Source organism: Ctenopharyngodon idella, chromosome 5 (assembly GCF_019924925.1).
Source record: "Ctenopharyngodon idella isolate HZGC_01 chromosome 5, HZGC01, whole genome shotgun sequence".
NCBI lineage: Eukaryota > Metazoa > Chordata > Actinopteri > Cypriniformes > Xenocyprididae > Ctenopharyngodon > Ctenopharyngodon idella.
The window spans coordinates 36,597,918-36,624,236 of record NC_067224.1 but is presented as its reverse complement, the minus strand read 5'-3'; the positions used below and the strand labels follow the sequence as shown (position 1 = coordinate 36,624,236).

Sequence of the window (26,319 nt, the reverse complement as noted above, 5' to 3'; positions counted from 1 at the left end):
GTGTTTAACCCAGCATTTTTTAGAGTGTATATATATATATATATATAAAATGTGTGTGTGTACTCTACAGTATGTAACAGATGCTTTCACTGTATGTTCCCTGAACATAATTTGCATTTATCACAGTCAATTTTGCAATCCCCTCAGCATTTCCCTGGGTATGCATGTGCAGTTTTCCGCACTGACTGTCTGATACTCAAAAGATTTGTATAGAAGTCCAAGATGACACTCAGCAGCTCTTAAAAGCATGGAGTACTGCTGGACCAAAAACTCCTCTCTATTTTTAGCGTTTAAGTATGCAGAACACCAGATGGTCATATTATAATGACAGTGGACTAGTTCTGTATCATATGTTAATGACATACTTATCTAAATAATCACAAGTTAATATGTTGCTTTTTTTATTATTGCTCTTGGATTTTCATTTCAAACACCAACTCTAAGACCACTTGTACAAAAGCTCTACTGAAGTATCAGTATCTCTCTGCAGCTCTCTCATCTTTTGATTAGTCTGGCAGATCCTGACTGCGATATCAATTGCTTGAAAGAGACATTTCTTTCCTGAGTTCATCTGCTCTGTCCTTCAGAATTAATTTACAGAAGCATAACTCAAGCATATGTACCTCACCCACACCACAAACCACACTGTAAAAAATTGTCCTGTGAATTTACAATAAAATATTGGCAAAAAAGTTTCCAATAATTTACTGTTAATTTTACTGTTCTTTACCGTAATCTACATTACAGTATGTTGCTGTAAAAAATACCATGCACTCAATTAAAACCCGAATCAACAAATTTCATTTGCAGAAATCGACTGCCTTAAATTGGCTTACTGCCATTTAAATTCTTAAACCAATATTTATAATTATATGAGCATTTTATTCACTTGAACTTATTTAATTTGAGTCCACTAAAAAATAATATTATTAAAGTAAAAATGACCAAATTAAACAAAATCACTAAAACTAGAAACACCAAGTCAGCTTAAATCTCTTGCTGATAACTGCTAGCTAACAACAACACATACAATTAAAATTAGCTAAGATCACTGCATCAGCAGCTACACAGTTACTGCCTTTAAATAAAGCAACATGCAGCATAACATCAGTGTTTCTCAGCTCATCATTGACTGAAGCACATGCCCTACTCTTCAGCACAACGGTGACCCACAAAACTCAAAAAGAAACCCTTTAAATCCAAACAAAACATTAAACACCAACATCTTGTGTAAAAACACATAAAATACCACTTCAATTTAACATTTACTCTACTGATCAATTATTGAGTTCTATTAAATTTCACTAATACTTCAGTGAAATGAACTTTTTTCATTCAATAAATTTGACTGTTACGTTTTACAGTACATTGCTGTTTTTTCATGATTTTACGGCAATCTGTTGCCAGTAAATAACTGTTTTTCTACAGTTTGTTGCTGTAAAATTAATTTACAGTTTATTACTGTAGAAAAGTGTTTCACTATGCGTGTTTTTTTTTTTCATCTTACACCTTTAACCCTTTAAACCCCACAACAAAATCCCCAGTGTTTAATGAACACTTATATGTGTCCACACTACATAGTGTTAGAGTAACACTGAAGCAGTGTTGAAGTTAATGAGATAATTCAGTGATTAATTAAGTGATGATTGAGAATTGGTGATGAACACCTGCTGTTAACAAGCAGAATCACTGGAGGAAAAGAAAAAACAAGAACAGAAAAAAGACAAGCAGAAACACAAGAACTACAACAGATTTCAAGCCACAGCCTTAGATGAAATCAACTGAAGATAAAAGAAGACATTAAATCTCTCAATATCTCAGCAGAGGAGGGTTAAACAACAAAAAGATGTCAGATGTCTACAGAAGCTCATATTGAGAATTAACAGAGGTTTAGATGTTTGTTTCATTGTTTCGTTTGATGTTACCATGATGGAGATCAGTGCTCGCTTTAGTTGTGCTCTTGACACTTGACTTGTAACGTGCGTTTCTCTTTGATTGCTATAAATGTGTTTTTTTTTTAAGGCACACTTGTTACAGCATGAAGAAGCAAAGAGAAGATGTGATAATGTGTTGCTGTTCATGTTTTGATTATGACATGATCATTATGTAGTGCTTAATTCACTGAACTTTCCAGTGTCTGATCTGTTATCAGAATTTTTTTTTTTTTTTAATAAATTTAGTTTATATTACCAACACTGTGATACTACAGTAAAACAGTGCTGAGCAATCAGTTAAGAATTTTTAAACTCGTCATTTACAAAAAATATTTAAACTACGGCATCGTTTAGATTCACAGAGACATCAGCGTATGAATCTCAACAACGGTGACAATCAACAAAAAAGATAAACAGATCAGCTCTGAACATCACAAAACACACTACAAAAAGTCAACACAAAAACAACAGCAAAAATAAAGGCAAACAGTAAGAATTTAAAGAAAATGACCAGACAATTCAGCTGCATAATTTATTCATGCCGCAATGCATGCTGGGAGTCATGGATGATTTTAGTACTATGCTAGTACCCAGCATGCATTGCGGCATGAAGCTTTTGATTGTCACCATTGTTGTAATTAAAACGCCAATTTTTGATGTCTGTGTGAGTCTGAATGAATCAGTAGTTCAAAATGTGTTTTGAGCACAAACTGTTTTCAAAATCCTTCATATTCATATTCATATCATCTGGTTGTAACAACATTGATAGATCTCATGCTGTAAAATCACAGGAATACCATAATAAAAATATAAAACATGACCTATATAATAATAGATTAGATTCTGATGAGATTAATATCAGGATATTAAATAATGATTGTAACCATTAAGAACTGGTTAACATCATCTGATCACATTTTCTTTTTTGCCACAATAAATGTGTTTTAAAAACACAATTACAGCCGCCAAAAAAAAAAAAAAAAACTAATGTTAAATAATCAAGGGTCAAGAGCACAACTAAAGCAAACACTGAACTCCATCATGGTAACGTCAAACAAAACAATAAAACAACATCTAAACCTCTGTTAATTCTCAATAAGAACTTCTGTAGACATGTGAAAGAAATAAAGTCAGTCTGATTAGTAATAAGTGAAGCTGGTAATGCTGTTTGTGGAGTTGTTTAATCAGATCTTGAGAGATTTAATGTCTTCTTTTATCTTCAGTTGATTTAATCTTTTTCTGTTCTTGTTTCTCTTTCCTTCATTAATTCTGCTTGTTAACAGCAGGTGTTCATCAGTGTCTGAATTCACATTCACTCTCTCAAGTAGACTATATTAGTGAACTAATGTAGGGAATAGTGAATGAGGGGATAGGGTGTGATTTGGAACACAGCCTCAGAGTGTCGACTTTGAGCACTATTAATTCACGTTATATTGCTGTAGGCTACTTTCTCGAAAACGTCAAATATTTCCCAGAATGCATTGTTTTCTATGGTATATTACTGTTTTAATTGAAAACAGCATGTTACTGTCGAAATTTGGCCATTTTTTTACAGCAATTTTTTACAGTGCAGGTCTAAACTACAATAAAATAAACAACCAACCAAACCTCTCCTGTTATTAGAAAATCTTGTCAAGTTTTGCTATCAGGAATTTGTGTTTATATTCAATATAAAGCATATGTGAAACTGTAGTGGCTTTCATTCTTTTAAAAGTGCTTTAGATTGCAGTGCTGCCTATAGCAGACTTCAACCAAACTCCACTTGGTGTCTTACAACCCATGGAAATGGAATGTGAAACACTAATTATGAAAGCTTTGTTATGTCAATGACTCTAATGCCTAAATTACATATTTCATGGGGCTTGCATCTGACTGACAGACAAAGAGCTCTAACACAAAAAATAACCCCCAAAAATATTGCTTAAATCTATATGGATAAAGAGCTTCAGGCTATGTATATAAATGAATATATGAAACCAATTTGTGAAACCAACACCTGATCAATATTTCATGCAGATATTGCAGATAATGAAACCACTTGCCTATCTTCAAACTGATTGGAGAAGGTCTTAATAAAAGTGTGTTTTCAAATCTCCAGTTAAAGCTAGCATAGCAATATAAATAAGAGATAGGAGGGGGATCTTTTTAAAGATGAAGATGAAATATCTCAGATGATGTGAAGTGTTGCAGAATATAAATCCAACATCAGAGGAAGCTTTCATTCAGGGAATGCAAACCCAAATGCACCGATGACAGCTGTGTTTGCAATGATAAAGATATATGACCAATCAATATGACCAATATTTCTACTTCACTGTTTATTTGTTCTTTAATACCGAGTCTACTGATAAATTAAACTATACCCAACATACTGCGGTATACCAACCGGAAACCTCAAGGTTCAGGTAAAGGTTGCAGGTATACTTATTTTAATGTAATATTTTCTAATGATTGTGTCAAAATGCTGTGTAAATAAAACAATAGGCAAATTAAATAAAAAATAAAAAAATCAGTATATTAGTCATCAGGCACTGAAGCATTAAAAAAAAAATCAATAGATAATAGATAATAGTCACAGAAACATTGCTCAGCTCAAAATATAAACAATAAATATGTATTTAGGTGACATGTATTAATGTTGCTGTTCACAAAGCAATGACAGTCAGGCGTATTTTAAAAAGTTGTGAGACTGCAAACAAAGCACAATTTACCTGAAACAAGCCCAACTGTAACTTTTGAATTTGTGTAGGTTAGCCTGCTGTTCAGCACAAAACCATCAAAGCCCTTATCATTCATCAATTTAAATGAATTCCTAAACGATATCTCTAGTCATTACGAAAGAAAGCAGACAAAAATATTAAGTTTAACTTACCTTCAAACGGGGACTGTACACGTTTCACTCCTGTGCCCTAGTATTACACTGTAAGTAAACGTCTTTTAAGTTACTTTTAACTGTAGCTTTAAAAAAACAACGTCTTTTATATGCAGTCAGTATACAATAAGATTCCTCTGTCCCCGCACGGTCATAAATGAACTAGTGTGGCTGAGAAAGCTTGAAGGACGGCTGGTGATCACGTCGTGTTATTGGCATCTCCGATGATCCGCTCTGCGCTCCCGGTGAAGCTCTGAGTCAACAAGTAGCGCGCACAGGAGAGCCCTTTCAATCATATTCACAGCATCTCTCAGCCCCTCCACGCGCAGTCTCTCGTCCACGCCACGTCTGCTGCTCCCACCATCTCACAAGATTGAGCGAGACAGCACTGTGTCCTCTGAAAAACACCAGCACACTCATTTTTTCTGTCTTGTAAAAGTCGTAGAAGCTTCCTCATTCTACATTACATGTTCCAATCGTGTTAAAATATTTAGCCTAATTTTTGGACATAATTTTCTATTATAAAAAATATCACAATTAATTGGGTGTGATTTTTTATTTTTATTTTACTGGGTTGCCATTGTGGGGATGGAAATTTCGCACTTCCGATTCCAATTTCTCTCAATGATTCAGGTTGGTTAACGTTCCTATTAACATCTGTTTTACTATAGGCCTATTTGAAGAAGATTTTTTTTTATTAATTGCATTTAGGCTACCATCGGCAAATGTTGCTTCATGAGATTATATTCATATTCAGATTGATGGTTCAGGTTTATTTCGAGTCTATAATGAACTTGCAGTTCAATAAGTGAGTCGGAGATAAGACTAATTCAGCAACTACACCGATGAATGGTCGTTTTTTTATTCACTCGTTCGTATCATAAGAGTCATTTGTTCTGGAATCGAACTACACCGGCTGTATGTTTGATTCAGTAAAGAACCGATTCATACGTTTTTTTTTTTTCTTTCAATCGGACTGAACTGTATGTTTCTCGTCGTAAATTTAGGAGAAGTATCCGACTGGCATATAAAATGCTGTTAAGTCCAAGCCTTTACTCCGTTCCAAGTGAGAATACCATCTCAACATTCATTTATCCACCTTATTTTTAACGTAAGAGCAGGCAAGCATACCTTACTCAACTGTTGAGTATAGGCTAACAAAAACGACATCTCCACATCACTTTTAAAGCATTTCAAATTCTTCAGTTCTTGTCATCTCCGAAAAAGCCAAGCCAATGTTGATTCTCGTTTAATTACGAGCTCTGTCGCGTTCTCTTTTTGCCAGCAGACTCTCCTCTGTTCTGCATTTTTTCTTTTAAATGGGTGATTCCCCGGAGTTTCGAGATTTAGCATGACCGTGTCAACCTTTCTCGCTTGTTGTGACAGCTAACCTCACTCCCACATCATACACAAGTCAAAGCAGCTGGAGCAACTGTTCTCTATTTACTGATATGACGAGACAGTTCACTTGAAATGGGTGGGTGGATGGATGGATGGATAAGGTTAAATTGTAATAGTTTTTTACAGTAATCCCTGAGCAAATTAAGCTTTTTTGTTTATTTCCATTGTTTTAAATTTCTAAGCATGACCACAGCATATTACTGGAAATACATTAATACATGCGTGTTAGTTTGTAAAAAGTTACAGGGTGCAAAAGATACTGCAAAACACAAATGACTGTCATGCCTGCTGTTTTCACTGTGCCACATCACAGAGAGAGAGAACAAGCATTGTGTGCTCTGCAGACACCAGCACACTGATTCTTTTCTGCCCTTTAATTAGTGGTTTAGAAAGCTCTATAAATGAATTGAATGAGCCTTTCACCTTCCATGTGCCTTCAATATTTCCTTTTTATCCATCCTTTTTTTAAATGAAATTTTATTGGATTGTAGAATTAAGTCTAAAATCCTGTTTGGCAGAATTCTCTGCTTTAAAGGATCAGTGCAGCCACACAAATCATTTCAGCAGATGCCCTATAGCCACAGTGACCTTGCTTCTTATTTGTGATAGACACTTAAAATGAATCCCACTTACTATTTCAATTCAGCAGGAATTACAAGGAAAGTTTTTAAAGAACTTTATATATGTGACCACATTTCTGTGAAGGGGGCCACAGATTTGATTCTGGTTTTCACCAGTATTGCCATTAAATAAACAGTAATCATGCAATGTTTCAATGGATAGACTACCCAGAATATCATACACTTGTACATATATAAGAGAGCAAACTTTATCTTTCAACTGAGCCGTGAACATGCATTTTAGACATTTAAGGATCAAAATAAGGTAAATATGTGTAAATAAGGATCAAGCCTTATTTACAGTGGTCAGGCCCCCGACCCCGATAATTCACACCCTGGTTTTCACTCAGAAATGTTCATTTCAGATAAAGTGCTCTGTTTGTAGCTGACAAACTGGTACATGTCTTGCACCTCTTGCTGTTTAAGACAAAAGTGCTACATTCAGCAAGCAAAAGGTTCTCATTTCTCCCTTTGAAAGGTAAGTCAAAAGAGCACTTATAAAAGCTTTTTTTCTCATTCTGTTATACAACAGCAGCAACTCTAGAGATAAACATAGCTATCAGGCAATCTAGCTCAATTAATCAAACTTGACATGAGTAGGTTTGGCCTGAATCTGTCTTGATTACAGAATTACTGTGTGCAATTAAAATTTAGGGTAGTTATGACAGCTCACTGTGAAGTCAGTGAACTCTAAAGCTTCACGCTACTGTGGTTGTTTTTCTCTCAAAAATGAAAATGCATGTGTTGTTATTTTTTCCATTAAATACAAATCGACCAGCTGGCCATTTCAAATGAAGAAGTGCTAAAAATGTTCATAGGAAAATGACTTTGGTCTGTTTTGGTCAAAATTTCTCATTTTGTATTCCACAGAGAAAAAGTTAATATGGAGTTGGAATAACATATGGGTGAATAAATAGTGACAACATTTTCATTTTACATTGAAATATGGTCATTCCGTGTCAAATCAACCAAATTTTGGAAACTTCCCACCACACAACAAACAAATTACAGTGATGCTAAAAATCTCAACAACAGCATATCTGTAACTATAAATGCATACTTGCTGTGAGTTCACAAATCAACACCAGTTCAATACAAAATTGTTTAGGTTAGTTAGGAAATCACAATATTGCTGATCATGTACCCAGATTCATTCACATTTCTAAGATTCTGTGACTCAAAAATCACAGTGTGCTGGATACAAATCTAACTTCTAATGGTTCACCATTAAATATTAATGCTGTAACGGATGTTGCAGACTTAGTTCAGAGGTGCTTGTTTGAAGAAAAAAAAAAAAAAATGTGATCAGAGAATTCGCAATTAGAGAACAGCTTGAAATAAAGATCATCTTTTTCCCCTTCCCAAGGCTGTTGTCAGAACATTCAACCACAATTTGGTTAACTCTGTAGGACCAAACCTAAAGAAATCCCTGTAAACCCCACTTAATTGTCACATTTTTATTTATCAGAACAAAATATGATTATCACAAGGCTTCAGACTGTCTGAACAAAATAGCTTTGTACTAAATCACAAAAGTAGGAGTTTAAATGAAGCGGACAAATCAATCAACCAAATCTATTATGTTTATTTACTAGATAAAAACTTAACATTAATCTTTAATTGATATCAAATATAATTGTAGATTTACATTTCAGAAATCCACAGGCTTACGTATTAAACACTTACTGTATAACCTCCATCTCCAGAAATATTCAACAAGAAAAATAAATGAAAAGATGCCTTAGAAAATTAACAGCACAGCATGTAAAACTTGCATTACATTATCACCAGCTCACTGGATCCATGCCGTTTGACAGTGTGTTATAGTGCTGCTAACAAATGCTGACGCTGTAATCAGACTCCTGTTCAGTAACCTTGATTCCTCCATCTTAAGCCACTTATACATTTTCAATCTGCTTTCATTTGTAAGACTCTAGTAAAGTGTCTAAGTGATTGTGTCATGTATTTTTATAAAGAGTAACTTTAAAGTATCACCTCAAAAATTTTAATTCTGCCATTGCTTACTCAAACTCATTCTCCTCATGTGTTTAAAATAAGCAATTTCGCTTAAAATATCTTACTATATAGCATACTGGACATGTGTTTGTCGCATAAAGGTCTTCTTAACCAATGTTAAGATGCTCTGATTCTAATGAACAGGATTTACATACTGGTAATGGTACTAAAACATGCATTGAGCTCCCAATTAAAGATCAAAATCTAAATCTATCACAAGTTACAGCTTTGAAAACAAAGTTGACAATGCCAATTGTTATGCATATCTTAAAGTAATCCCTATCATATCTTGATCAAGGCTCAACTTTTGATGTCTTTGAATCATGCTCTATTAACAAGGATATTCATTATGCTGTTGTGTTAAATTTTGCTGTCATAATTTACAATGCATCATATAATATAAAAAGTCATTAAGGGAAAAGTGTTCCAATTAGATGCTAATTGGAATAACCAATAACCATAAAACCAATAACCATAATAGGAGTCCTCAGCGGAGTCCAGTATGTTCATGAATACCCACAGTTCACTAATAATTAAGTTGCGCTCTTATGTGTGCCAGAAAGGTTTTGATGCAATGAACAGTGTCTAAAACCACAAAAAACATAATCAGTCAATGGCCCATACAGCTGAACACCTTATCTGAAAACAAAATAACAGGAGTGCCTGTGAGTAGGCTTGTTCGAGATGCATCGGTGTTGCGCAAACAGATCGGCGTGTAACATCAAAGTACCGCGAGACCGATTCAAGGAGAAGCCCAAAGGGGAAAAACTAACATCAGGCTCCTCCCGATGCTCCGTCTATAATCCCCATGATCAATCCCGCCCTGATGCCTCGGTAGCCTTGGGAGCTGAACTGCGAGGTCCAGGTGCTCAACTCTCATCCCTCAAGAGAGAATCAAGCATGGGTGGAGCTTTCCATAGTAAATATATAACAATAAATGCATTCAGCTCCATTGAGAGCCGAACTGAAGACGCCCTTTATACTCACGGGTGCTTCACATGTGAAGTCACGGACTACCATTTGCCAATTATTTGTTTTTTTTTTACACATGCCTCAGACACCGGTCATGCTTATGGCATTCCCCTATAGCATCAGTACAAGGAGGCAGCATCAAAGTTACACTTTGAAAGGGAACAAGCAGTTCTCTAATTATGTTAAATGATTAGAGCATTTTTAGCAGACATCTGTCATCTGGTTTTCATGGGGGATTGGTGAATATTTATCTATGACTGGAAAAATTTTCTATGTACAATGAGATAAAATACCAAATGTCCATGCAGTCTCATAATCTTGTAAGAAGCAAAATACAGAGCATATATTTGTAGATGCTCTGCCAAATGTAACCATGTCAGCACAGCTTGCTGTGAAAAGGAAAGAGGAAAGCTTTAGTTTTGTAAAACTTTGCTTGGTGAAAAGTTTTTAATTGGAAAAGAGCATTGTTATTGTAAACATTAAAAGGATCATTCCGTGTCAACTCAACCAGAGGTCCCTGGCTCAAATTTTTGATTTTGTTAATATTTTCTCTGTAGAAAGACAAATAATGGTGATGAAAGCCACAATATTACATCACAGATGTATATTTACTGAGTAATCCACTATTTCGTAGAGGAGGGTCAAAATGACAATTTTCACCTGAGATTTGGAGCCAAATTAGAGGGGTGTAAAAATGACTTTAGAAAGATGGCAGCATCATTATTTTATTTTTACACAGAGATTGGTAGGTCTATTAGTAAAATATGTTGACTTTAGCAATCTTTGTTTCATTATATGCCAATTGTGACAGTTCAAAAATGGCAAAAAGCACTTCTTGTGTTTTTGCCTCAAGTTTGCATGCCTTTAACTCAATAAGTATTAAAGATATCTTAATATCCTTGTAGATTCTGGTTCTTAACAAACTTTCCTTTTGGTATCTTCATTTTAAAAGCCCTTGGTGGTTCAATCCCAGAGATATTGAGATCTTAATGTGGCTCCATGAGTAAATTAGTAAATTGTACATTTTCAGTTGTCAAAAACCAAATGTGGGTCACTTTGCATACAGCTGATACCTTTTCTTTTAAAGAGAAATGTCTGAAGAACAAATAATGTTAAAACTAGAAATGTATCTCGTGTTTTTCTATTAACTCAATTAAATAGAACATACCTGACTGCCATAAATATTCATTTTCCAAAGTTTGCATGCCTGTAACTAAAAGTATTCAAGATATCTTTATATCATCTTGGATTCTCATTCTTAATAAACTTTCCTTTTGAAATCTTCATTTTCAAGGCCCTATATATAGTTCAGTCCCACAGATATGGGGATCTCAAAGCAGCTCCATGTTCAAATTGTTGAATTTTACCTATTTTCAGTGATCAAAAACCAAATGTGGTTCATTTTGCACACAGTTGATACTTATTACATTTAAAGGGGAATGTCTGAAGAATAAATAATGTTTAAACTAGAAATGCATCTTCTTTCCCTCTATCAAAAGAATTGCTAAAAACAACTCTTTGAGTTCCAAAAACGAGGAGCACTGAGGATAGCAACTTAATGAAACGTCTGCTCATCTGTTTTTAATTCACATGCACTTTGCACTTTTTAGCTACCTTTTTTGTTTATGTTCAAGCATTTCCTTGGCTCTACGCACCTGAAAGAAGGAGCTTTTTGTCAATTTAGAGCGCAAAATTTCCTCTGATCTATATTTTTCATCACTTTGCATAAATTGCATAAATGCCAATGTATTTATACAACTGTTTCACATAGTATGTTTGCTTAACAAGATGTTTTCCTCACTTAATATAAACCATATTCAGGAAGAAAATTACAGAAAAATAATGTTGCTAGTTGTGCTAATAGTGTTAATCTAATTGATAATTTTAATAATGTAGAAATCTGTTGTAGCCTTGACAAGAATTTATTGGCTAAACAGGACATTTAACATTTAGTGAAGAAAACATTTAATGTATTTTTTCAATTTTTTATCTACAATTCCTTTTATTTTGTAGTTTAGAATCATTCAGCATCATTCAGCAAACTGTGTAAAATCAAAATAATGCAGACATATTGCACACATTCCCCAGCTTAATACATTAATCATCAAACAGTTGCAGTTGTTTATGTGAAGGAATCTGCAATAGCAATGACACAAATTAAATCAACTAATAATCACCAGCTTTTGAGGCTTATCATACCATTTTCATTATAACAGTCCTTGCTCTGAGTACTTTGGATTAACCCTTTCTGTCAGGACCACCATATCGTCAAATATGATTGACAATTGCATAGAGATTGGATTGGCGGTATGGTTCAGTTCTGGGCATCCATGCAGCCTAGCATGGATAAGAGCAGGGAGAGCAGTGATAAGGGCAGGGATGGAGGAGGGTGATTAGCTCCTGAGTCAAGTCAAGTCATCTTCATGGTAACACTTTAGTATAGGGAACATGTATTCACTATTAACTATGACTTTTCCCTCAATAAACTCCTAATTTACTGCTTATTAATAGTTAGTAAGTTCGTTGTTAAGTTTAGGTATTGGGTAGGATTAAGAATGTAGAATAAGGTCATGTAGAATAAGGCATTAATATATGCTTAATAAGTACTAATAAACAGCCAATATTCTAGTAATATGCATGCTAATGTGCAACTAGTTAAAAGACCCTAAAATAAAGTGTTACCATCTTCATTTATATAGCGCTTTTTACAATACAGATCAAAGTTTCAAAGTAGCTTCACAGTGATAATAGGAAAATTAACGGACAGAGATTGTTTTGGCTTTACAGCAGCTCTAGGAAAAAATTATTAACTTAGGGTCTGCTTAAATGACACCTTTTTAACTGAAAACAGAAGACTTTTAATGTGTCCTTGTCGTTCATTTACGTGTTTAGTCTATGTGCATTTGAATGTGTATGTGCGCAGACTCTTAGTCTTTCTTTACAAAGTTTCTGTGGATCCAATGCGAACTGGAATCATCTTGATAACGTTTTATCTATACATAGGGAAAGGAAAGGGAAGGAGACCTTCATAGGGGATAGTTTAGGTGACACTTCAGGGCTGCATTGTCACCGGGCTAATATGGTCATATTTCCTGGTTCTAGTAAGAACTCTAGCTGCTGCATTTTGGACCATCTGGAGTTTGTTTATTAGGCATGCAGGGCAACCACCCAGTAGAGCATTACAATAATCTAGCCTTGAGGTCATGAACACATGAACTAACTGTTCTGCATTTGTCATTGAGAGCATGTGTCGAAATTTAAATATATTTTTAAGGTGGAAGAATGCAGTTTTACACATGTTAGAAATGTGGCTTTCAAACAAAAGATTGGTATCAAAAAGCACACCCAGGTTCCTAAGTGGCGACGAAGACTGAACATCCATCAAGTGTTAGACAGTATTCTATGTTATTACATGCGGAGGTTTTTGGTCCAATAATTAGAATCTCTGTTTTTTTCAGAATTAAGTAGTAGGAAATTGCTAGTCATCCATTTTTTTGTGAGAAACACAATAGCTGCTGATAATACTGAAGGACTTTATATATGGATGCTATGATAGTCGTCGTATACCTATAGGTAGATGTGAGTCACCTGAGGGTCAGCTGATGTGAGCTTGACTGACATGACCAGCCAGAACTAATGCTACACTTGATTTTTAATAATTCTCATACATATTATAGCATAATATATTTGTACAGAATCAGCCATTTCACCCTGTTATCGACAACTCATTCCAGCACTGAAAGTTCTTAAATAAATGTTCTTAGGGCACTAATAAAAAATGTAGTAAAATTCTCTTCCATGCTTGGTTGCTGACGGCTTCCTCCTTAGCAGAGGCTAATTGGTGAGTTGATGCCTGCCCCTTCAAGCTTATATGCCTGGGGAAAATGCTCAAATATCAGGGTTTTTTATGGGCTTCTTACCACTCCACAGACCTTGGATATATTTCCATGGCATTGAGTGAAGACAGATGCAGTGGTATCTGTGGTGATACGCCTCAGTGAGACTTGAATTTGAAATGAAAATACAAATGAAAGAAGGGATTAAAGGGTTGCCCTGAAGAATACTCAGTGTTCTTGGTGAGGGTGAAAGTGAAGTTCAGACTTTGACAAGCTTGTCGAAGCAGAGTTCAAGAAATAATATGATTGAAACTGGGCCTATACCTGAATTGTACTGATATAAACCTAAAAACTATTTAGAATTATGTGTAAATGAATAGAAAAACATTGCCTCATGGAGGCTTTTAATTTAAATTCTTTATTATTATTATTATTATTGTTACATTTTTTATATTCTTCAAAGCAGACCAAGACCATTTTGGCTAGGTTATAAATATATTCAAAACTGATATTCATCTTATGAATCTGATTTTCCTCTTTCCAGCAATGAATTTTATATAGTTTAAATCATTTGTATACAGTCCACTTTAAATAAGATGCAGGTCTTAACACACTCAGTGAATGGGCAACATTGATGAAGATCATTTTAAATTAAAATGGGAAAAGTTGTGGTAGAGGATACAAAAAAGGGAGAAATGCGAGGGGTCAGGATTTGGCTGGTTAGCATGGTCTAGTTTGCCCCTGCTGGTAGATGTTGTAACTACACTATCTGGCTGCAAAGAGCATCTTTCTCCTTTAACAGAAATTCAAATGTTTTCAGGGGAAAAATGTCAGCCTAGTCACTAGTGAAGGAAATAGGACTGTGTGTAATTCTTGTTGTGCCATCAATCAGTCAATGTTGTTGTAATTAATTTTTCCTGTGGCTTTGATAGACACATAGGAATTAAACAAAAACTGTGCACATCCAGCAGGCTAAAAGCTCAATCAGGGTGCTCAGAGAATGCTAACAGTTTGCTTTTTTCCTTTGAGAGAAAGCACAAGTGGAACTCAAGTAAGACACCATCTGCCTCTTTCTGGTCTAGAGACAAATAATACATTACCAGTCATGATCTATGCAACCCTTGTTGATAACACTGCAAGGGTCTGTAACACAAATTCAGAAATCATCTCAAATTAGTGGTTGTGATGGACTATTAATCATGGATGGCTGTGAAACTAGAACAACAGGGTTCCTGTGCATAGACATTAGGCATCTTGGTAGTTTGTTGTTAGTTTGTTAGTGCCCTGTTGTCACTATTTACCCAGTATTTATGCTCAGCTTCATGTAGAATTTAGAGTGAAAGTGCATGGAGGGACAATTCAAGACAAGAATGTATAAGCAATCATAATGCCTTTTTTGGGTGGACATATTCTTTTCCTGAGAAGACTACTAAATATCACACCATAGGGGAAGAGTTGCAAAATTTTGATTATAAACAACAAGAATATTCTTTATGCATGTAAAAGATAAACAGGTAATGTACCCAGAATATTTCGCGAAAGTGGTGAATTATGCATCAAGTTTTCCTCTTAGGACCCTTCTAACAAAATAATGGTGCGATGGTTATGGCACACTGCTGTACAATGGCAGCCTTGAGGGAAATTCATTCTCTCCAGCTGAGATGAACACTAGTCAAACATTTACATACTGGGCTGAAAAAAACACACACACAAAAAAAAACACAACTGAATCATTGAAAATGAACTAGATCAAAGATGCAAATTGCTTTTATAATACTTTTTAAAAAAAAAAGCTGTTTTGGGGCAACTTCTAATCTTATTGAAAATCAAGAATATTGCAGCAATAGTAAAAGTATTTTTCAAGTCATGAAATTGTAATGTGGTTGAAAACAAAGAATGTTCAGGAAAGTATAATAGAACTATAAACATGCTAGTTTAAAGGCACAATATGAAAGAATTTTGCAGTAAAATATCCAAAAACCACTAGGCCAGTGTTATATATTTTGTTCAGTTGAGTACTTACAATATCCCAAATGTTTCCAACTATTTGTAAATCGTGAGAAAATTGCGATTTTAACCAAGGATCTGGGACGTGTCCGGGAGTCGCCAGTCAATGGCCTCATACCCGCATTACCCTTGGTTTCCGGTTTTATTTTGTAGAAACCATGGAAACACCAAAGACGCTTTATATATTACATGTTTTATTAGACAAAGGAACAACTGTTTGGTTACATTTATAGACGAGCTATATTCAATCTTATTGCAACACATTTAATCTTATTGTTTAAATCTACTTCTCTTGATTTACCATGCTTTTACCATACCTCAGAGAAAAACACTATTTCGTCAAGTAGCTAAGTAATACAGCATTTTCTCCATCATTCAATACGTTTTAAAATTAATTGCATGCCATTTATCAACACAAGCCTCCCAGCATTTATTTACCATATGATTCTAAAATTGATCTAGCTTACTGCAGTGTGCAACAAGTGTCTCACAGCAGCTGCCGAGCGCTGCTTCATACTACAGTAACGTTAATAATCTCATCCATGAACATGATTTCTGCTCGAATTCCGTCCCGATTCTTTTCCACTGGCTTTGAGGTGAAGACAACATTTCCCAAGATTAGTGCAGTCAAGTCAATAATATTGCCGAATAAGGGTGCTTCTCATTTTTTAATTGTGCATTCTCGGTTCCTTTCCTCAATTTACTAGCAATTTCTGAGTAAAAATTTTTACATTGTAAATCCTAAACAACACAAAGTGTAGGGCAACACATCAATGACAAAAATGCACAACTTGAATTACTGTTTTGAAATGGGGGTTGAATATCTCTGTGTCATTCAGTAGTCATTGACATTTTAAGCTCTTCAACAAATTGAGCTATTCAATGCGGAGAAATGCACTAGAAACACAGCATTCAAGAGAAATTGTTTTAAATCAATAAAATGAAACAAATAATGCAGTTTATTGGCTTTTTGGATAAGGTTACAGATCCCTTAGGATGTTTTGTGCGATAATAGTGAGTAATCTCACCTGGGTATTAAATCTATGATGGCTGTTGATAATAGAAGGAGCAGCTTGAATCGGTGCTATTGTGGAGCTCTTGTAATTGGATGAATTCAGGTTATATATATTTATTTTAGCAATGCAGTATATTATTCAATAAGTTTTTTCTTTTTTGTCTTTGATTCTTTTTGCACACATCAGGATCATCTTACAAAAGATGCAAACAGTACACAGTATGTCACGTTTTCGTCCTGGATCAGGTTGACCATCCAAACTTTGAAATGTTGCTGAATGGTGTACAATAAAAATGTACGAAAAGAGGATGGTCTTGCATATTTAAAGTGCAAAGCAGTATGTAATGAACCAAACAGTGCCGTTAAATGTGATGGTGGCATTATCACTTCCTACGTAAATGCTAAATAGTGTCTAATATATGGAACAGATGCAACAAAATTAGAAGCTAAATTATTAGAAGACCAGACCTGCTGTCTGCCAGCAAGAAAGGTGAACCATGGAGAGAAATATAACTAATAATATAATATAAAATTCATAATGACCTCAAGTGCACAGTTTTAATGAGGTCATGTTTGAAGAACAAAAACATCAATGTCATTGATTTTTTTTTCTTTCAACCCGATTAGTCTTTAATATGACTGCTGTCAAAAAAAAATTGCCATCAATCATAAAAGTATGTAAGGCCTGTCAAACTGGTTGTGAACCAAGAACTTTCACAGCAGAAAATAAAAGTATTTTTTTTTTGTCTTGCATAATTAGTATTTCATTTTTAAAGCAAGGCTTTTCAACCTTTACAGCCTCTTCAGACCCCAGATTAAGAGTTTCAGCCTACTCTTTTTATTATTATTAGTGAGACAGCAATGGAGAGCAACTGCAGACTCTTGCTTAGTTCTCTTTCTTGTAAGTTTTTTTCCTGAGAAAAGACCACAATCTCATATATCTCCATTAGAGTTTCCGAACACTTCTCGATAAAGTCATACACTCTGATTAGCCAAGATACTAAAGATAGTGTCTATATGTGACTGTGATGTGGAGATAGTGGATTCAAGTACCAGGGGATATACAGTGGGTACGGAAAGTATTCAGACCCCCCTTAAATTTTTCACTCTTTGTTATATTGCAGCCATTTGCTAAAATCATTTAAGTTCATTTTTTTCCTCATTAATGTACACACAGCACCCCATATTGACAGAAAAACACAGAATTGATTTATTAAAAAAGAAAAACTGAAATATCACATGGTCCTAAGTATTCAGACCCTTTGCTCAGTATTTAGTAGAAGCACCCTTTTGATCTAATACAGCCATGAGTCTTTTTGGGAAAGATGCAACAAGTTTTTCACACCTGGATTTGGGGATCCTCTGCCATTCCTCCTTGCAGATCCTCTCCAGTTCTGTCAGGTTGGATGGTAAACGTTGGTGGACAGCCATTTTTAGGTCTCTCCAGAGATGCTCAATTGGGTTTAAGTCAGGGCTCTGGCTGGGCCATTCAAGAACAGTCACGGAGTTGTTGTGAAGCCACTCCTTCGTTATTTTAGCTGTGTGCTTAAGGTCATTGTCTTGTTGGAAGGTAAACCTTCGGCCCAGTCTGAGGTCCTGAGCACTCTGGAGAAGGTTTTCGTCCAGGATATCCCTGTACTTGGCCGCATTCATCTTTCCCTCGATTGCAACCAGTCGTCCTGTCCCTGCAGCTGAAAAACACCCCCACAGCATGATGCTGCCACCACCATGCTTCACTGTTGGGACTGTATTGGACAGGTGATGAGCAGTGCCTGGTTTTCTCCACACATACCGCTTAGAATTAAGGCCATAAAGTTCTATCTTGGTCTCATCAGACCAGAGAATCTTATTTCTCGCCATCTTTAGCAAACTCCATGCGGGCTTTCATGTGTCTTGCACTGAGGAGAGGCTTCCGTCGGCCACTCTGCCATAAAGCCCCGACTGGTGGAGGGCTGCAGTGATGGTTGACTTTCTACAACTTTCTCCCATCTCCCGACTGCATATCTGGAGCTCAGCCACAGTGATCTTTGGGTTCTTCTTTACCTCTCTCACCAAGGCTCTTCTCCCCCGATAGCTCAGTTTGGCCGGACGGCCAGCTCTAGGAAGGGTTCTGGTCGTCCCAAACGTCTTCCATTTAAGGATTATGGAGGCCACTGTGCTCTTAGGAACCTTAAGTGCAGCAGAAATTTTTTTGTAACCTTGGCCAGATCTGTGCCTTGCCACAATTCTGTCTCTGAGCTCTTCAGGCAGTTCCTTTGACCTCATGATTCTCATTTGCTCTGACATGCACTGTGAGCTGTAAGGTCTTATATAGACAGGTGTGTGGCTTTCCTAATCAAGTCCAATCAGTATAATCAAACACAGCTGGACTCAAATGAAGGTGTAGAACCATCTCAAGGATGATCAGAAGAAATGGACAGCACCTGAGTTAAATATATGAGTGTCACAGCAAAGGGTCTGAATACTTAGGACCATGTGATATTTCAGTTTTTTCTTTTTTAATAAATCTGCAAAAATGTCAACAGCATCCTCTGGAGGTGATTGCTGAGAGGGAAATGAGGTCCAAACTCTGGCACATCATGGACAATATACATCTCACCTCCTATATGGCATGCTTGCTGTAATGAGAAGCACTTTTAGTTGCAGGCTGATCCAACATATAGGTGCAAAAGGGAGTGCTTTAGAAGATAGTCGTGCCTACTGCCATAAGACTATACAACTCATCTCTCACGTGCAGAGGCACTATTGACTATTGTCTGGTAGAGAATTTGTAGCACTGACCACACCCTCACCCTCATCCACCCAAAATATCACACACATCCTTTAATAAACTGTCTGTGTCTTAACTTCCACACAAATGTTTTTTTAATAAATGTGTATATTTTGTAAATATATGTGTGTATATTTACGTGTAATATATATATGTACTGTATTTGTACTATATGTGTAAATGTGTATTTATGTATATGTGTATGTATAAGATATTGTGAATTTTTAGGGTTCTGTATGTTTGATTGTCCTGTGTATGTATGGCTTCTATATTTCCTCATGGGTATAAATATCCATATTGTATAAGTATCAATCAATCAATCAAATAATCAATCAAGAACTTATGCAATTCATTTTATAACTCAAACTGTATAGGAGAAATATCTCTGACAAAGTATCTTTATGAAGTCCAGAATTACAAAAACAGCTTTTGTTCGAATGTTAAAATAATCTGTCGTTTTCTGCCAGGCTATTTCCCAGTTCAGAGGACCCTTTGTCATTCTGTCTTAAACTGGACTTTGTTTACTTTATTGCAAACAAACTTAAATCTTATCAGTTTGATGTTTATAAGATCACTGAATCACACTGACAAGGCAGGATATTAGCTGAAGCAAAAACTGTTTTATCTGTGTATCAAAGATTTCTAGGCATTTGTGATTGCTCAAAGCTGATAGCTTCTCAAACTAGTCCTTGGAGTATTATCATGGGCCCACACAGTCTTGAAACTGTCTAGCGATCCAGATGCTTCAAATAGCAATTAAACATCAAAAAGCATCTTTATTTGTATGAGAGGAGTACCTTTCCATTGTCCATGAAAAATGCCGGGATTTTAAGGTATGGTTGCTAGGTGATTTTGTTTTGGAACCTTTAGAAAACTTTAACTTATTTTGTCTCAAAATTGACTTTGCTGACTCTATTGACTTCAAACAGGTGTAGCTCAGTCATTTGTTAGCTGATTCCAACAAATCATACATCATACATACAGGTGTTTTAATAGATATTATAAAAATAACAATAACTCATTTTTGAAAATTTGCTCATTGCGACTCATTTTGCCAGGATGGGTCACATATATTCAGTTCTTTCTGGTTCTCAAATCTGATTGGCTGAGAGCCGTGCAATATTCTCCCAGTATCAGCACTGGTACCGTTTCACCGTTTGTATCACTCTGCCTGCAGCATGGCAGTCGAGCAAATCTTTTTATAAATACTACTGTTGTTATGTCACAAAATTAAGCTTAATGAGTTCTTTAGTCGAGAATGTAGTTATTTAGACCTCAAATATGTCACTCATATATAAACATAACAAACCTATTTTACTGTTTGTTTTGACGTTTTCGCAGATGCGAGCTCCAGGCCGCTCAGCGCTCATGTACCCACAGAGAACAGCTTCATCTCAGCCAGTCATTCATGTATTTGCCGCTGGCTCTTATGTAGATAGTGGTTAAAATATAATTCAGAGATTTGTTTCTAAACACATTATAAATTGCTGAAAACACATTACAAAGACTGTGAACTATGTAGTACTGAATTTAGGAGTTAGACCGTTAACCATCTGGTCCTCTTCGTTTAGGGGTCACACTTGGGTCCTTTGAGGTCAAAAGTGACCAAAGCCTTGAAATGTAACTTTTATGTTTTTCAGGAAAACCAATGTAATATATTTTTGTTCAATAATTGTTACAATATGGACGGGCCGAAGACAGAAGATCACAGATAAGGTAGTTTATTGGAACACAAGTAGAGGTACAGGTGACAACAGGTGAGTAGCAGATGCAGTGGTAGTGATAGATGGATGATAGAATGGTAATACTGTCCTTTTGTGGATTGCAGGATGGATGCTGGATGATAGTGGTAGCAAAGTGGTCGTCTCCACTTTGCTACCACTATCATCCAGCATATCATCCTCGTCTGGAAGACTGACGACACTCATACACGGACTGGAGACATAGGAGGTAACTCGGAGACACAGGATACAGGTAAGTAGTACTGGGAGTCCTTGAGGTAAGCAAGAGGTAAGTTACTTGTTGCAAACGAAACCAGACAATGAGGATGAGTGTGTGAGTGTCTTATATACTGGTGCTGATTGGTGAGCTGATGAGGTGCAGGTGTGCGTGATCAGTACTCAGGAGATGGAGTGCGCTGTGATTGGTGGGTGTTGGAGCCTGGCGTGTCTGTGACAATATTTTTTGATTTGTCATTTATAACTGAGTTTGTCCTATTAGGGTAAATTATTTTTGGCAAATTGTCTGAAACTTCACACACATTCAAATACATTTTCACTATCTGAAAAGTAGTGAAAAGGTCTTAGTGTTTCTAAAAACATTAAAAGCTTTAATAACATTCCATTTCATCTTGTGCTACTATGTTTCATTTGGAACTCACATGTGAAAATGTCAAAAATTTGACACAAATTCAGATGCAAATTCACTGCCTGGAGAGTAGTGAAACCATGTCTTAGTGTTTCAAAAAGCATTTAAAAAAATCAGTTACACTTTATTTAAGGTGTCTGTGTTACAGTGTAATTATACATTTAAGTACTGCATAATAATAATTAACTACATGTACTTACTATAGGTTTAGGGTTAGGATGAGGGTTTGGTTTAGGGTTAATAGCATGTAATTATGCATAATTTATTGTTATTACAGTTACACTGTAAAATAAAGTGTTACCAAAAAAAAAAAAAAAATCTTTAACATCGTTTCTTTCTTGGAATTCCAAATGATTGTAACACAAGTGAAAATCAACAAGACTATTCTTTTTCAGTGTACCCCACACTTTCCACACTAAACTTTATCTTGACCTGTTTAGTAATCATTTTTGGAGCTTCTGCTTGCCATTGTAGTGAGGCCAATAGGCAGAGACATCTTTCCTGACCTGTAGTATGGTTGTAGTATAGATCACATCTCACCAAAATGCTTGACTTCCACAACAATATACTGTATGACTTATATTCTCTACCATCACCCTCTCTGCTTCTATCCTCCTTGATCTTCAACTTCTTCCTTTCTACAACCTTATTTTCTGATGCACTGTCATCACTTTCATCAATACTTTCTGGAAAGGGTAAAGCTTTTCCTCAAAGTAAACTTACTAACATCAACCTAAAACACAGGCAAAAAGTCTATTATACTGCCTGCCAGTACTGAACAACTACACAGAAAAAAATGTATCCCCTAAAATGACTTTGTCATTTATGCATAACATATAGATTTGTTGGTCTTTGCGTTATAGTTTTTACAAAATGTGCATTAAAATTTGCCAAAAACTTTAGAAAACACATTTGGATGTGCAATGATATTTGTTAAAATGGAATTTGTATGTATTTTTTTGCCTAAAATGAACTCATTGTGGTGCCTTGACAGCATGTGATCTAACATGTGCTAATGTCTCCACTTCCTTGTTGCCAAAAATGACAAGCACATGGCAGATAGATTTTAATTTTAATTGGCTGATATTACTAATATTACTAAAATGCAACTAAGGTTTTAGAGTGTTTATTAAACAAACACCACGTCGGTGAAGGAGTATTTCTCAAACCTGCTCCTGAGGGACCCCAGCACTTTACATTTTGAATGTCTCTCTTATCTAACACAACTGATTCAGTTCATCACCTCATAAGTAAAAGTTCTATGACCTCAGTTGAAGGTGTCAAATAAGTGCTCCCAAAGTGCAGTGCCGAAAACCCCCGAGTACCAGGACTGAAAATCACTGAATAGATTAATCAAAATACATAGGCCTATACAAAAGCAGACAGAGAGAGAGAACTTTTGCCTTGTGGGTTATGTGGATGTGAAAGGGCATACGCTATGCACATTAGTTCACATGGTAACAGCCCAGTTGGAATTCTGTTTCATTGGTTGTGTTAGCAGTGAAAAAATATCTGCTCAGAAAGGTCCAAACTATTTTGTTTGTGAAGAATTTTCATGATATTCATGTCAGGCATCACATTTAGAACTCTAATAAAACAATTTTGCATTAACAAATTGGACATTTGGAAATTTGAACACAACTGGAACATTTGAATATATTAAAAGTATAAACTAGATACATACATTTTCTATTTTGTCATTTTTTTCCCCATTGCATGTTGATTTTTGGATACTAGAGTTTCCTGGGTGATTGTTTACAGCCTCAAGAGAGTCCACTCTGAAGTCTCTATAGCCCGGTTTCCACAGAAATTACCTGAAACAATTTGTCCCAGAAACTTTTTTTCCCCCAGACCTGTTGCTGTCTGCATTTCCATTGCGGTCTAAAGTACCGGTGATGTAGGACTGCGCGTGACTTTCCAGTTCCTGCTGGATTTCGTCCTTCGCATATAAGATTAATAAAGCTTAAACCTTGCCGTCGGTCCATCAGTCATATTTTTAAACCCCATTGTTAATTCGAATAGCAAACAACTCTTACTGCATGCACTGCAACAGACTTTTAAAAAAAGGTGGTTGAAATAAACTGCTGTGTGGAGTCAACCAATCAAAATGTTGCGTGAACATAACCAATCAGCATGTTCAGCTCCCAAGTCCCACCCCCGAAAGTTCCTGAACTTTGAAAAAGTACTACTTCGCGAGTAGGTACTTTCTGAGGGGAATTTTTTTACCCAGAACTTCATTTCAACCCTGGTCCCTGTGGTTGAAACAGAGTACCACCCCAAAGTCCCTAGTTCCTGCGGTCGAAACACGCCGAGTACCACCCTAAAGTCCCTAGTTCCTGGGGAAAGTTCCTGCGGTGGAAACGCGGCTTATGATATTTTGTCCCTAGATATAGCTATGGCCTCTGTTGAAAAATCCACCAGGCAAACATCAGATTAAAAAAGCACGCCTTTGCCCAGCAAGCTGCACAATTTGCGCTATTCCTATCTGTAGCACAAACAGGATATCTGGAGCGAGACAGGATACGTGCAATATGTGAGATAGGCTTTAATACTTTAGTAAGTGCCACTGATAATGGAAAAAAGAAAAACTCATATGAGCCTGTTTATTATAGTATCTTCAAAAGGCCAACAGTATTGAACACAACCAATACTGAAAAAAATATATATATTGAAAAACTCTATAAAGACTAATTTGCACGGAGGCAATTTTATCCATCTATTAGAAATGGATTACACAACAACATCACACATTGACTGTATACTAAGAAGTCTTTCATATCAGAAGCATTATTAAATAGCCATTTAAATGCCTTCTGCATTAGTGTGAAACTTTTTTGATTGGTAGTCTCATGCTAATTTCTCAATCTGAAGATGTTCAGTTCTGGTCTAGTATTCAAAAAGTATAGACAAATAGCCCCTTTTTCTTTGGGCTTTTATTCTTGATGCTGGTCATTATACCAGGCTTTTTGAAAGCACATACTCTCCTGTCAGTAATTTACAGTGTAAACAACCAATAATTGCTGTCAGAAAGAGACAGATTTTCTGAGCTAGAGTGCTGAACTGAATTATTTGCAGCCACAGATATATGAAGATGAGAGGAATCTGAGCTAAGCTTTAATTGCTGTTTCTTCTTCACACTTCTTAACCCTCTTTGGCATTCACAATGGTCCTCATTTATCTTCTGCATTCAGTGCTTCAAGGACCATGTTCTGTATAGGTGCTCAGCTCCAGAATAGGTCAAATTCAGGCTTCCAGCAATTTATTAGTGGTTCACAAATAGAATGAAAGCTAGATTTGGAAAAAAAGGAAGGGTTAAAGCCATTCATCACACAGCTGAGTGAAGTTACTATACATATGGGTAGTTGTTCATGCTAAATGTGTCCCCCCCCCCCCCCCCCCCCCCCCCCCCCCCCCCCCTCGCATTGCTCTATAGAGCCATAAAACCGATAAATGAATGATTTGAAATAGGTTGGAATTTTCACATATTTTGATATTAGTATGCATATTTGCACCTTTTACCCTCATTTGCATGCACATGCAATCTGCCTTCCTGTTCTGTACACCAAATTCAAAGCACTAATGCTTCTTATTCACCACAGAAATATACTCATATTTCACTGTCGGATGAAACAGAACTCGGATGCAGATGATATGAAAGGATATCAGGACCCACTTAGGGTCATGTAAAATATCAGTTAATGTATTTATTTAGTGAATAAAGGCAATCAGTTATTGATGGTTTCAGTTGATTCCATGAATATCAGATCAAATGTTCTCCTTGATGTCAACAGCATTTTCAATTTGGTCTGAAACATATTGGGCATTTTATAGATGAAAGCTATTCACTGACTCTGCAAGGTCCCTGAGCTTAATAGCTTGGATATAAACTCAGTTGACCTTCCATTTTTTCTCACTTTCTTTGACGGTAGTAATACACAAATTTAGATGGTTTTCAAAGTATTCCTACATCCTCAATAGTGTTTTACGTTATAATAATAACTTTTTTATTGACATAATTATATTTCTGCTTGTTTGTTAAAATATCCTATAAACATTTAAAGGGTTAGTTCACCCAAAAATGAAAATAATGTAATTTATTACTCACCTTCATGTCGTTCTACACCCGTAAGACCTTCGTTCATCTTCGGAACACAAATTAAGATATTGTTGAGAAAATCCGATGGCTCAGTGAGGCCTCTATTGAGAGCAAAGTCATTCAAACTCTCAAGGTCCATAAAGGTACTAAAAACATATTTGAAACAGTTCATGTGAGTTCAGTGGTTCTATCTTAATATTATAAGGTGACAAGAATACTTTTTGTGCGCCAAAAAACAAAATAAAGACTTTTCAACAATATCTGTATGGGCCGATTTCAAAATACTGCTTCATGAAGCTTCTGAGCTTTATGAATCTTTTGTTTCGAATTAGTGATTCGGATCTCCTATCAAACGGCTAAACTGCTGAAATCACATGACTTTGGCGCTCTGATTCGAATCGTAAAGCAGTGTT

General features: G+C 35.9%; 2 protein-coding genes across 2 annotated transcripts in view; one reads left to right on the top strand and one right to left on the bottom strand.

The window, feature by feature from the left end:
* The window catches only part of npffr1l2 (neuropeptide FF receptor 1 like 2), a 37,938-nt gene extending 32,745 nt beyond the window's left edge, over positions 1 to 5,193 (bottom strand). Inside the window, exon 1 of the mRNA XM_051894182.1 lies at positions 4,807 to 5,193. The gene's annotated coding sequence lies outside the window, so the exon portion shown is untranslated. The remainder of the gene's footprint in view (positions 1 to 4,806) is intronic.
* The window catches only part of hk2 (hexokinase 2), a 229,748-nt gene that overhangs the window by 124,709 nt on the left and 78,720 nt on the right, over positions 1 to 26,319 (top strand). The gene's annotated exons all lie outside the window — the stretch shown is intronic.